Source organism: Octopus sinensis, linkage group LG3 (genome assembly GCF_006345805.1).
Source record: "Octopus sinensis linkage group LG3, ASM634580v1, whole genome shotgun sequence".
Taxonomy (NCBI): Eukaryota; Metazoa; Mollusca; class Cephalopoda; order Octopoda; family Octopodidae; genus Octopus; species Octopus sinensis.
In genome coordinates this window covers 57,522,222-57,536,425 of record NC_042999.1, presented here as the reverse complement: position 1 = coordinate 57,536,425, position 14,204 = coordinate 57,522,222, and the positions used below count along the sequence as shown (strand labels likewise).

Here is a 14,204-nt window from a genome sequence, read left to right as displayed (position 1 = left end):
TGTATGTCTACTGTAAAACTAAATGTCAGTCTATTTCTACATGTTGGGGAGACAATTACAAGTTTAAATTCAGGTGTTATTGAAATTTTTAGCCCATAAATTTTTCCTTTTAGCACAATCCACATAGTACAATAATTACATGTAAATCTTTCAATGTTTTATAAATAACACTGTTATATTTTTGTAAACATGGTATCATAATTTTTAATTAAATTTTCACAATCCATAAAACCATTCAGTGAATCAGTTAAAAAAAAAAAAAAAAGATGTTATAAACCATCATTTTTATGGCCCATTGTTTTTGACAGGTAGCTTGCACTATCACACTTACAAGTTATTGATAAAAATTTTGTCATTAAATTCTAAGTACAAAGTCTTTCAGTAAGGAACTTATCAAGTTTCATCCATTGTTTTTGATAGCTATACAATTCTGTATATAATCTATAAATGATAAAAACTATAATTTTTAATGATACAGTGAGTATCTATCAGAGGTAAGTTCAACCAGTATTTCAATCCAGGGCCCTGAGAGCTGCAGAGGGTCCTGTGAATATCATAAAAATGTAGCTCCTTTGAATTTTGATACTGTTCTCTCCTTTTTTGGAACTGGGAAGGAGTCTTGTTCTGTCTTGCAAAATTTCGCTCATCAGCCCTGGATATTCATCATTATCATCACCATTTAGTGTTCATGTTTCATGCACGCATTTGTTGGACAGTTTGACAGGATCTGATGGGTCTAAGGACTGCATTGTGTTCTGCTGTTAACTTTGTGAGGTTTCAAAAGGGATGCCCTTCCCAATGCCAACCACTTTATAGCAGATACTGGATACTTCTTTTCATAGTACTGGCACAAGTGAAGTTGCTATGTAGCTTGCAAGACTACAAACTTCAAGCGAGGTAGCCTTATATAATTATTGTATATTTATTCATAACTTTATTAGTTTGCTTTAAATTTCTTTATGTCATTGGACTGCATTCATATTGGGGTTCTACAATCAAAGAGTTTGTGAATAATATTGACTGCAATTTGATACTTATCTTATTTCTATCAACTGAATGGTTTACTTAACTTCAATATGGAGAGGCAACTTAAGACACTGGTATACACATGCACATGCACACACACACACAACAGACATACATAGCTTTATTTATTAGCTTTACAGTTACATAGATAAATCTTGGCCCTTGATTCACATACCCTCTCTCTCATTCGGAGAGGCACTGAGCACCTACACGCACATATACACACACGGCAGTAATTTCCACCTGCCGAATTCAATCACAAAGCTTCGGTCGACTCGGGGCTATAGTGGAAGACACCTGCCCAAAGTGCCACGCAGTGGGACTGAACCCGAAACCATGTAGCTAGGAAGCAAGCTCCCTAACCACTAAAACTAATAAGTGAATAAATATATACACTCTGTTTTGCATATTGAGTTCAATTTATCCCATTTTTACCAGCAAAGATAGGTAGATAGATAGATAGACAGGCAGGTAGGTAGGTGGGTGGGTAGGTAGATAAATTTCTTTATTGGCCACGCAGGGTTGAACACAGAAGATAGATAGATAGATATGTTTCTTTATGAGCCACACAGGGCTGCACACAGATGGGACAGATTACAAAGTAGAGCTTTACTTTTTTTGGGGAAAAAAAAAGGTGGGGTAGGTTTTCGATCAAAAGAGATTGTAAAAGGGAAAGAAGAAGAAAGGAAAAGAAACAAAAGAAAACAATAGGGATCGTGTATCACAGTGTCATGATGTAAGGTGTAAAGGGGGAAGCAGATAAGGTTTATCCGTGGGAAGAAAAACCTACGGAAAAGACCACGGTAACCTTGGTCATAGATAGATAGATAAGTAGATAATAGATAGATAGATAGCTAGATAGATAGATAGATAAGTAGATAGATAGGTAGACAGGCGGGCAGAAGATAGGCTTTTATAGTTACCATCTAGCAAATTACATTCATAAGTTTGTTAATGTATAGTTTATGTTATTGTGCCATAATGTTTGTATATCTATGTTGTTCTGGGAGCTATTACAGAAATTTAATAATATATTGATTTCTTCTATGCTCAGAAAGGCAATACTCATTTATCCTTTTACTTGTTTCAGTCATTTGACTGTGGCCATGCAGGAGCACCACCTTTAGTTGAGCAAATCGACCCCAGGACTTATTCTTTGTAAGCCTAGTACTTATTCTATTGGTCTCTTTTGCCGAACTGCTAAGTTACAGGGACATAAACACACCAGCATCGGTTGTCAAGCGATGTTAGGGGGACAAACACAGACACACAAACATATACACACACATACATATATATATACATATATATGATGGGCTTCTTTCATTTTCTGTCTACCAAATCCACTCACAAGGCTTTGGTCAGCCCGAGGCTATAGTAGAAGACACTTGCCCAAGGTGCCACGCAGTGGGACTGAACCCGGAACCATGTGGTCCATAACCAAGCTACTTACCACACAGCCACTCCTACGCCTAATGTATATATCTGCTTTCCACAGTAAAAAGATTAACATAATCTTTAGACAGAAGCAATATCACATCATGTGTGAAGGTTGGACTTTTGAACTATAGACAAAGCTTATCTGAAAGGCTTTCACCCTGTCTGTCAACCCAGTTTTACTTGCATTGGTTTTAGGTTATGGTAGATGTTTTCCCAAAATGCCACACAGTAAGATTGAACTAAAAATCTAGCCTGTGCTTGACCTAAAAATCTAACCATTTGAATCATTCACACCATGAGGTGTTAAAAACAACTCAACCATGATGGTACATAGGTAATTTTCAACTGGTACTTAGGTAATTTTCAACCACTTATTAAATGAATCATGTAAAGTGCTTTGTGTGGATTTCCACAACGAAATATTTGTAGTACATGACAATTAGTAGTCAAACATGTTTACACCAAACAAATTTTTCAAGAAGTTGAACTGTGTTGGTATTAGCCATTGGTTTCAAATTTCCAGTGGGTGGGTCAACCACTGGTTCACTGCACATCTGGCAGCACCTTAGTGCAGAACAAATATCACATGTGACTATATTTATAAATAATAATAATGAAATTATTGTATACAGTGCTCAGGAGCACCACAACTTGTCAAAAATGCGTATAAAGCATATGTACAAAAAAGCAAGTTGCAAAACAAGTTTTTAGATTTTCTTAATCTGCATTGATGAAAAATACATTTGCTCATATGAACATTCAGACACACACACACACACCTGGCTTCCATAGTTTCATTTACCAAATTCCACTCAACAAGATACTGGCCAATCCAGGCTTTGATGCAAGTTACTTGCCCCAAATGCCACACAGATCAGGAACCATGTACCATGCGACTGCAAAGCAAACTTCTTAAGTACATAATCATGCTTACACCTATCTGAATTAATATTGCAACAAAAAGAGAAGGCCATGGTAATATTTTCAATTTAGACATATTTTTATTGATATATTTACAAGTAGCTAAATCCACTCAGTGAGCAACTAGTGTCTGTTTGTGATATTTTTTGCTAATCAAAATGAATATCATTGATCTACATTATGTATAAGGGCCTTAGGTTTTATTATGAGGGAATTAAAGAAATTCAGGTGTTCTCAGTGGCTTAAAGACTGCTCATGGATTCAGTTTGCTGGGAATTCTGTTGTATTTTACAGCAGATGTAGACAACATTGGTACTAGGAGCAAAACTAAAGTACATATAATGATAATGAAATTATTGTATACAGTGCTCAGGTGCACCACATCTTGTCAGAAAGTGCATATAAAGTACATGCAGTAATGTAAAAATGTCTGGAAAGCGAACAATGTATGAGTCAGATTCATGCTTGTGTGTGTATGGAGGGGAGAAAATCAGGTGTAGTGTTGGCGAATCTCAGAAAGCTTGGAAGTCTTGAAGGATGCAGTGCTCTGACAACTAACAACTGATGCCGGCAGTTTGTTCCATGATTCAGCAACTCTCAGCGTGAAAAAATATTTCCTGAAGTCATGGGAGCTGTGCTGTTTTCTGACTTTGTAAATATGTCCACGGGTGTTAGATGGGTTGAGTTTGAAAAGGTGCTCAGAGTTATTGTTTGTACGATGGTTGATAATTTTATGGGTATCTGCCTAGTCAGCTGCCAGACGTCGGAGTTTCAATGTGTCCATGCCCAGGAAAGTAAGGCGTTCAGGATATGGCAAATGCCTGATGGAGGGTATTCTTTTGGTTGCACATCGCTGAACAGCTTCCAGATGATTGATATCCTGGGCAAGATAGGGGTTCCAGACCGGTGATGCAAATTCCAGGTGAGGTCTTACCATAGCTATATAAAGCCGCAGATAGATAGCCGGAGAGCGGCTCACAAAGGATTTGGTGAGTGATGCCAAGACACCCTCAGCCTTCTTGACAATTTTAGCGATGTGTTTTGTCCAACGCAAATCACTGTCGACAATAACACCCAGGTCACGTTCACATGAGGATGCATCTGTACAGGAAAAAATAATCTTTAATTTTACAAATTCTAGCTATGTAACTTATGTTTTGGTCTTAAGGCCTAAACTGTTTTTAATATGGGTTATATAAACTTCATGTGGAAGCGCAATGGCCCAGTGGTTAGGGCAGCGGACTCGTGGTCAGAGGATCGTGGTTTCGATTCCCAGACCGGGTGTTGTGTGTGTTTATTGAGCAAAAACACCTACAGCTCCACGAGGCTCCAGCAGGGGGTGGTGGTGATCCCTGTTGTACTCTTTCACCACAACTTTCTCTCACTCTTTCTTCCTGTTTCTTGAGTAACGCTGCAATGGACTGGCGTCCCGTCCAGCTGGAGGGGAACACATACGTCATAGAAACCAGGCCCATGAGCCTGGCTAGGCTTGAAAAGGGCGCATAAATAAATAAAAATATAAACTTCATCATTGGGTAGCTTCAGATTTTGATGTGATGCAACTTTACTCATGAATGAGAGGTTCCACACTTTGCTCCAATCTTCACCATACAAAAATATTGAGAAATAGGGTAGAAGGTAAGGAAACAACTTCAGTGATTATTTTTCACTTTAAATAATGGTTAAATAATAAAGATCCTTTAGTATAATGTTCTTCTCACTAGAGTTTCTAAATGTTGAAGCAACAATCACCTCACACTGACAATATGCAATTGTTTGGAACTGTAACAAAGTAACAGATTGTAAAGTGATTCACCTTAAGGACAATTTCTACAGAGAAAGGAGTATAGTCAATCCAATCAACATACATGTATATTACTGACATTCAGTTTATTGATCCTGGAGAAAAGAAATGGAAGGTTCACTGAAGTAAGCTTTTAACATAAAACCTATACAAACAAATCTAAATTCTATAAAATATTTAGTTTAACAATACTTACTCATCCCACTGATTTCTTACACTTGCATCAAGCCATACATTTTAACTGAGAGTTAATTTGCTTGATCTCTAGTACTCATTGTTTGAAATTTATTTTATTGAGCAACTCTCAAAATATTGATCACGCAATTTTAAATAAGACAGAAGGAAAAAACAAAAAAATAGAAAATGGAGAAACTAAAAACTAAGAATGGGTTAAATAATGAGGTCACGTACATGAAATAAAATTGCTTTGATGTAAGTGAGCTAAAGAAAAAAAAAACAAAACAAAAAAAAACAACTCAATTTTACTGAAAAGTTTTCAAACTGAAAAATACAGAAGAGAACAATGATATGGAAATATGAAGCTTTTAAAGCAGTTTTTTCAGACTGAATTTGATTAATTCACCATTGAGAGATTTGAAAAAAGGATTTTGAAGAAGTGGAAAAAAAATATCAATGTTTATAATGAAAAATGTTTTAATAATTATGAGTGCATAGGCGTAGGAGTGGCTGTGTGGTAAGTAGCTTGCTTACCAACCACATGGTTCCGGGTTCAGTCCCACTGTGTAGCATCTTGGGCAAGTGTTTTCTACTATAGCCTTGGGCCGACTTAAGCCTTGTGAGTGGATTTGGTAGACGGAAACTGAAAGAAGCCTGTCGTGTATGTATATATATATATATATATATATATATATCATCATCATCGTTTAACGTCCGTTTTCCGTGCTAGCACGGGTTGGACGGTTTCGACCGGGGTCTGGGGAGCTAGGGACTGCCCCAGGCTCCAGTCTAGTCTGGCAGTGTTTCTACAGCTGGATGCCCTTCCTAACGCCAACCACTCCGCGAGTGTAGTGGGTGTTTTTTACGTGCCACCTGCACAGGTGCCAGAGGGGTCTGGCATCGGCCACGTTCGGATGGTGCTTTTTATGTGGGGCGGGGTGCAGAAATATATAGGGGAGCACCAGTGGGGAGGGGTGGTTCAGAGAAATGATGACAGGTTCTAGGCAAGTAGAACGTAGGATATCAAGAGAGGGGTAATGCATGGTGAAATAGCGTGTTGAAGAGGGGGTTTCGAAGAGTAAACACCTATAATGGTGGTGGGAGAAGCGACATCCGGTATAGATGGAGCAAAAATATAGAGATATCCGGTATTGGTGGTGGGGGTGGGCAAGGGCGGGTGCACTGGGAATATGCGAAGGTTGAACTGACGGGCTGGCTTAAAAATGCTCTTTGGAAGGGGGGAAAGGAAGAGGGGGGATGGCAGACAACGTAAAAGAGGGAGAGAGAGAAGGGAATAGTGGAACCCCGCGAAAATGGGCCGCCATTGAAAAAAACCCCTGTATGGAGAAATAATATGCAATACGAGGCGAAGCTGAAAATAGTAATAATAATAATAATAATAATAATAAGCAAACTTTCGACCGAGGATCAAAGGGACAATACTAATACTAATAATAGTAATAATAATAATATATATATATATGTATGAATGTGTGTGTGTACATGTTTGTGTGTCTTTTTATCCCCCCAACATCGCTTGACAACCGATGCGGGTGTGTATACTTCCCTGCAACTTAGTGGTTCGGCAAAAAGAGGCCGATAGAATAAGTACTAGGCTTACAAAGAATAAGTCCTGGGGTCGATTTGCTTGACTAAAGGCGGTGCTCCAGCATGGTCACAGTCAAACGACTGAAACATGTAGAAGAGTAAAAGAATGGTAGCAAGAATGAATAGATGCACCAAGATGTATGGAGGTCAGAGTTATTCGTTTACTAATTCAGTCATTGAACTGTGACCATGCTGGAGGATCACCTTCAAAGGTTTTAGTTGATTGCATCAACCCTAGCACTTATTTTATTGAGTTCTTTGTTGAACTGCTAAGTTACAAGGCATAAAGAGACACAATATAAATACAATTATGGACATATATGTGTGTGTGTGCATAGATATCTATATAGATGCACAAACACACACACATGCACACAATGGGCTCTTACACAGTTTTACTCTACAAGGTCCAAAGCTGGAACCATGTGGATGTCAAGTGGGGTTTTGATGAAGAATAAACAGAGCTTTACTGAATTTACAGATTACTGCTAGACAAAGTGTGTAACAGAAGAATAAATTTTAGAGAGAACATTGTATACTGAATGTACTTATCTTGGAATAATGAAGAACATGGAAATTGATAGTTGCAGCATTGTGCAAACATTATATACTTGTTACATCAAAGAATGATGGAAATTCACAAAGTTATCATTTGAATATTAAATGAAGGTATGGAACATAATCAAGTCAAGAAAATCTACAAAAGATTTCAATTAATCAAATACCATTTTAAAATATTATACAGGCACGTACATTTTAGACCCTAAATTGAATAACAAGTCAATAACTGAGAGACACTTAAGAAGTAAAAAAGAAATGATAAATGCTAAAAGTATAAATTTTTTTAAAAAATGGGGCAAGAGAAGAGTGGTATAGCACTGAAAGTGAAGAGAAAGTCTGACTATTGTTCCTTTTTAGTCAGATCATCTTATTTCTTTATTGCCCACAAGGGGCTAAACATAGAGGGGACAAACAAGGACACACAAAGGGACTAAGTTGATTACATCAAACCCAGTGCGTAACTGGTACTTAATTTATTGACCCTGAAAGGATGAAAGGCAAAGTCGGCGGAATTTGAACTCAGAACGTAATGGCAGATGAAATACTGCTAAGCATTTCGCCCGGCGTGCTACCGTTGCTGCCAGCTCAACGCCTTAGTCAGATCATCTTAGTTCTCCAGGTAATTACAGAGGAATTTAAGACAAGCTGTCCCTGGGAGCTCCTCTATGCTGATGACCTTGCTCTTATAGCTGAATCATTACCTGAACTGGACTATCATTTACATAGGAGTGCGTGTGGTTAAGAAATAACAATATCATTAATGCACAGAGGAATGTGGGAGACATAATGGAGCCTTGGGATACATTAGAGTAGATAGGGTGAGGGTCTGATTCAAGAGACGAGAATCCTTTGCCAAGCAACTTAGATGTCAAGTGTTACTAAATAGCTTTACAACTTTACGAATGTCAAGGGAAATAACTTTGCTTCTACCAAAGTTAATCAAACGGATTGCAGCATATATCATATAAACTCATGTATAAGTTATATCCTCATTTCACAGACATTCTTAGCTCGGTATTAGACACACACATATAAATCGCATGCTGTGTTTATCAATATTTATACACACTTGGATGAAATTTCCATCAGAATATTCAAAGCTAAACATATAAATAAAGCATCTAAACCAGTGTTTCCCGAACTTTAATCAGGATGCTGCTCTCTTGGCTCCCAATCACGTTCTTAGTGCCCCTGATCCTTACCATCACATGAACAAATACTTCTTTCTACTGAAATTCTACAATTAGACCTTAGTAAACCTATTATTTTGCTGTTTTTTTTTTTTATATGAAAGAATAAGTTTAAATCTCACTGGTAACTATGTTGTTTGTATATTTTCAATAGGAAGGATGTACTTGGTGCTGGGATATGAACTTCTCAATATCAAACTGAAAGTTACTAAGAAGTAGTTTTTGATTTCACATTTGGTAAATTTTAGCCTGTTTCTTTGCTTAAAAAATTCTCTTACTCAGTAATGCCAAATTTGGCCTCCATTATTGCATCTATTAATTGTTGTCGTTGGTATCCTTTTGTCTCGGGAGACAATGGGGTTGTTCATAAACTAATCCAGTCTGGTTTTTGCATTTCATGTCCTCTCCAGTTTTGCACAGGCCTGGGCTAGATGTAAGAAAATCCTGGGTAGCCCAGTTGTCAGGATTCCTCTCTCGACCTTGCTGACGTAGTCCAAAGGAGCGCAGAGCATTACATTTGGCACCAGCTTGGTTGCAGGAGCTGCCGGAAGAATGTTGAGTCGAACACTAAACCACCTACGGGGTTCCACACCAGATTTCTTTGAAGGTTGTCTCCTTTCCGTAACCCTGGATAGGGGTCCATACGGGGTACTGTCAGCCAGAGCGAGCTGAGCCTGGGACTCGTGTCAGGCAGGGTCATCACTCCCTGAAGTAGTGAAGAAAATCACAATCCACTACCTATACTAGAATTATAGAAGCAAGTTAAATGGGCAAGGGCACTGGAGGCGTTCTTCTGCTGGAAACCCCGGTACTGGGCAGGTAAGCTCTAATATGCCTAAGGTTAGTGATACAAACCATTTGCTCCCATCGGTCATATTGAACCCCAGTAATGAGATATGTGAAGGAAAGAATGTAGGAAACCAGACAAGTAATATTAGTAGTAGTAGTAATAAGGTTAGGGATGGCTCTGGCAGATCATGTAATTGTAGAAACCCTTGATCGGTTCTGTCTGATTATTAATGCAATATATAAATGCATTGTTAAAGATTTGGATAAGTTTTATATAGGCAATACAGTAAATTTTAAGGCTAGGTATAGGGCCCACATGAACTCGTTTTTGAACTAAAAATACTGTAATTCCACTACACTTTTCTCTTATATACGCAGTCTAAAGAGGAATAATAAGAGATAATCTCTGGTATGGTCCTTTATTTCGAGGGCCCCTTACTTCAGTGTAAATATAAATAAGTGTAAGGGAATCCCTTGCCATCCTTAAGTCTTTTGGGCCAAAAACTTTAAATAAATTTACTGAGGAACAGATATTAGTTTTGTGTTAGTAGTAATACCAAGATTGAATATTGGTGTAGAACAGAGGGAATTGTCCAGTGTATTGATTCTTGATTTTGGGAGACTGTCATGATTTTGAAAGGGAGTGTTTTGGTGTTGGAACAGAAGAGGAAATTGTTTACTTACAAGGAATTTCAATTAGAGGCAAAAACGTCGCAGTGGCTATTATTTGTTGCATCACAGCTCTAATCTTATCTCAAACTGTCTTTTCATTCTACGAAGGATTACTGCAATGGAGGACAACTATTTTAATTTTCCAATTTTGCCTTATTTTCTAATCCTTGACTGTGTATTTTTAATAATTGATAAGATGGACATACATATCGAAACTGGTAATATTTTATAGAAGTTACTTAATGCAACAAATATAAAAATACTTATCCGGTTCGATTAAAGTAAAAAAATCTTTAAACATACTTCCATACTGACCCTCTTTCCTCACCTGTCCTTCCTGACTGTTGTGCATATGCTCAAACATCTTTGACCATAGGTCTGCTAGATTAGAACAATTTTGCAGTTATTAATATTTATTAATGACATAACATCTAAATGCAATGGAACAAAGTCTCAAACCAGATTTACCTTTAATCAAAGTCAAATAACTTAATGACTAAAGTTTAGCATCAAATTATCCATGTTATCTCCTCCTGACATTAGATGGAACTCCATCACCCCAAAGTAGAAACCCCCCCCCCCACACTTAGTAACCTCTTGTCTATTGCAGGTGTTACATTCCTAAACCCCAAATGATAGGAGAAAATGCACAAAGTAGAAACAGTACGGTGCTGTATATTTTAAAATTATTTTTATGATTTGCATATCATCATCATCATCATCATCATCATCATCGTTTAACGTCCGTTCTCCATGCTAGCATGGGTTGGACGGTTCGACCGGGGATCTGGGAAACCAGAAGGCTGCACCAGGCTCCAGTCTAATCTGGCAATGTTTCTACAGCTGGATGCCCTTCCTAACTCCGTGAGTGTCTTATTTTATTATAAATGCAAAACAACACCACAGAGGAATTGATGTTAAGCTTAAATAATAAACCACAATATGGTGAGGAATTACTGTATTTTTAAACATGTAATGTGTTTTCAAGTCTCATGAAGAGTATAGATGAGAGTCTTGGTATGTTGTAGTTTCAAATTCCCCTCACTTTTAGACGGAATTACCAGTAGTTGCTTTTTAAGTTATTGCCAAATCCTAGAATGCCTTCATGAGATTCTGATTTAAAGAGTTCAAGCCTTCTGGCTATTCCATCATTATAAGTTTTGAATTATTTTGCTATCCTGGATAGAGTCACAATACCAGAATTCCAAGTTATGACCATCTCCTCCTTATTTTGAAGACAGTAGGGTGATTTGAGCAAGATTTGGCAGCTATTTCTAGCAAGTTGAGCGATTTCATAGAGGCTTCCCTGTTTGTTTGATGTTACTTCGTTTATGTCATGCTATTTTGCTGTTTAGTTCAAGGTCAGTATAATTAAAAACTTTTGAGCCATGCCAAAACCATTCAGGACTTCTCTCCAATATAGTGTATTTAAGACAACATTTACCATCTTTTCAAGCTGGTAAATTTGGTTGCTATTTCTAGCAGGCCAAAAGATTATGTAGGGGGCTGCTGTCTCATGTTCTCTCACTTGTGACTGACAGTGGTCTGTTGTCACTGACAGAGGCATGTGGAACTGCAACTAGAGAGGTGTCTATGAGCATCAAAAGAAACATGATCCTGTCTGGGTATCCGCATCCCATTTAAATGCTGTGGGTGTAGCTATGAACCTGTTTTTTGTCAAACATAATTTTGGAGTTGAAAATTAGTAGGGTGCTGGTTGAGGGTATTATCAATGAAATTATGGCATATTTTCTTATCAGAAAAATTATATAACTTGTCATAGAAGTTCAAGCATTGCCTTAACCCTTTCATTACCAACCTGGCTGAAACCGGCTCTGGCTTTGTAGTACAAATGTCTTGTTTTCATAAGTTTTGAATTAAAATCTTCCACCAAACCTTAGTCACAATTTATGTTGCTAACACTAGCTGAATGATAACCAAGTTATTTTACTAAATTCTTTGTCATATTTAAAATTAATTGAAAGAAACACAGAGTATCTCAACAGAAGAAATATGGTAACAAAAAGGTTAAAATATATAACAGAGAAACAATTCTTAACCCTTCTGATACCAACCCGGCTGAAACCAGCTCTGGCTCTGAGTACAAATGTCTTGTTTTCATAAGTTTTGAATTAAAATCTTCCACCAAACCTTAGTCACAATTTATGTTCCTAACACTAGCTTAATGATAACCAAGTTATTTTACTAAATTCTTTGTCATATTTAAAGTGATTGAAAGAAACACAGAGCATCTCAACAGAAATACGGTAACAAAAGGGTTAAGATTTGTCCTTGAAAATTATTACATGTAAGGAAGACTTCCTGATTGTAGAGGCCATATTACACTATTTTTTTTCATTTATGTGACCGGGTGTCGAAGTGGGGTTACTGGATTGTATGAATTATCTGAGTTTGCACCCACCTGTAGTCACAAAAATTGAAAAAAAATATGGTATCCCCTTTTATTAAAAAAAAAAAAAATTTTTTCACAAACCCCCGTTTTCAGCTACGAAGAATACAAATCTGCAAAAAAACCCCTAAATTCTTCATTTTAAACTTTTTTCAGAAATTTTTCTTTTTCAAAATATGTGGAAAAATATGAACATTATGATTCTGAAAAAAATTTCCAAAAATGTTTCTAGTTAAGGTTAGGGTTTTAGGGTTATGGAAAAAGTGAAAAATGAAGACATTGGGCGACAGAAGGGGGAAGGGGGATGCAGAAATTTCAAAATTCCGATTTTTGGCAATTTTTCCGGAATCTCCATATCCGAAAACGTGGGTTTTTGTCAAAATAATAATAATTTGCGAAAAATGGGGGAGGGGGAGGAAGTCTTTCCAAAGATAGTGTACTAGGTGTAAAATAATGTGTAGTAAACGAATATGAAGAAAAAAAAAATTCGCCGATGAACGGGGAAGTGGTGAGAGGACTCGGAACATTCCCGGTGTGGATTTTCCGAGTCCTCTCCCCCCCCCCGTTCGCCAGCGCGCATTTTTTTTCTCATATTCGTTTGCTACATGTTGTTGTACATCTATTACATCATTTAAATTTTTTTTCTTTTTTGCTAGGGTCAAACACTAGAGTTTAAAGGTCATGGTCCGAGATGTGAATTTTCCGAGTCCTCTCCCCCCCCCCCGTTCGCCAGCGCGCATTTTTTTTCTCATATTCGTTTGCTACATGTTGTTGTACATCTATTACATCATTTAAATTTTTTTTCTTTTTTGCTAGGGTCAAACACTAGAGTTTAAAGGTCATGGTCCGAGATGTGAATTTTCCGAGTCCTCTCCTCCACCCGACCCCGTTCGCGAGCGCACATTTTTTTTTCATATTCGTTTACAGCAAGTTGTTTTACACACTAATACACTATTTTTTTTTTTGCTCGTGTCAAACACTAGAGTTTGACCACATCGGTTCCTATCAAACCGTCCAACCTTATACCAGCATGGAATATGGACGTTAAATATACGCACTTTTGACAAGTTGTGGTGCACCTGAGCACTGTATACAATAATTTCATTATTATTATTATTATTAAATGAGGAAAAGTTTGTATCTAGACAAGAAATGGTGAGCCGTTAAGATGAATAAAGGAAGATAGTAATTATAATTTAAAAAAGAAAAAAAACTAGGTCTTTAGACGATAACTTAGTCCTTAGCAGTAGAAATAATAATATGCTGTCCACTAACTTGTTCTTAATTTAGCCGAGAACGAAAAATATTCAACTTACAAAAGTATTCAGCTACAATAACTCAACAACTTGAATCCCCGCCATTTTTTTTTCAAATTTACAAACTTACTGGCGCTAAGACGCATAGAGTTACTTCCCTTTATATATATATCTATCTATATATATAAAACTCTAGTTGTGTGAGTGTCTGTCCCCTTCGATTTAGATTCCTAACTCCTCCCACATTTTGCGGTGCAGTTTAACCAAATTCGGGTATCTTATAGTCGTGATTCATATCGAGCCCGTCTGACTATTAGCACGCGTCAACGATGAGTCTACGATTTTAAAAA

The 14,204-nt window shown here is 37.3% G+C and overlaps 1 long non-coding RNA gene across 1 annotated transcript; it reads right to left on the bottom strand.

The window, feature by feature from the left end:
- Positions 1-4,430: 4,430 nt before the first annotated feature.
- On the bottom strand, positions 4,431-13,957 carry LOC118762739. The gene is made up of 3 exons (XR_004998490.1): positions 13,915-13,957; positions 10,201-10,301; positions 4,431-4,488 (listed from the first exon to the last, which is right to left on the bottom strand). It is a non-coding gene; the product is annotated as an uncharacterized LOC118762739 (long non-coding RNA).
- Between the last annotated feature and the right edge of the window lie 247 nt (positions 13,958-14,204).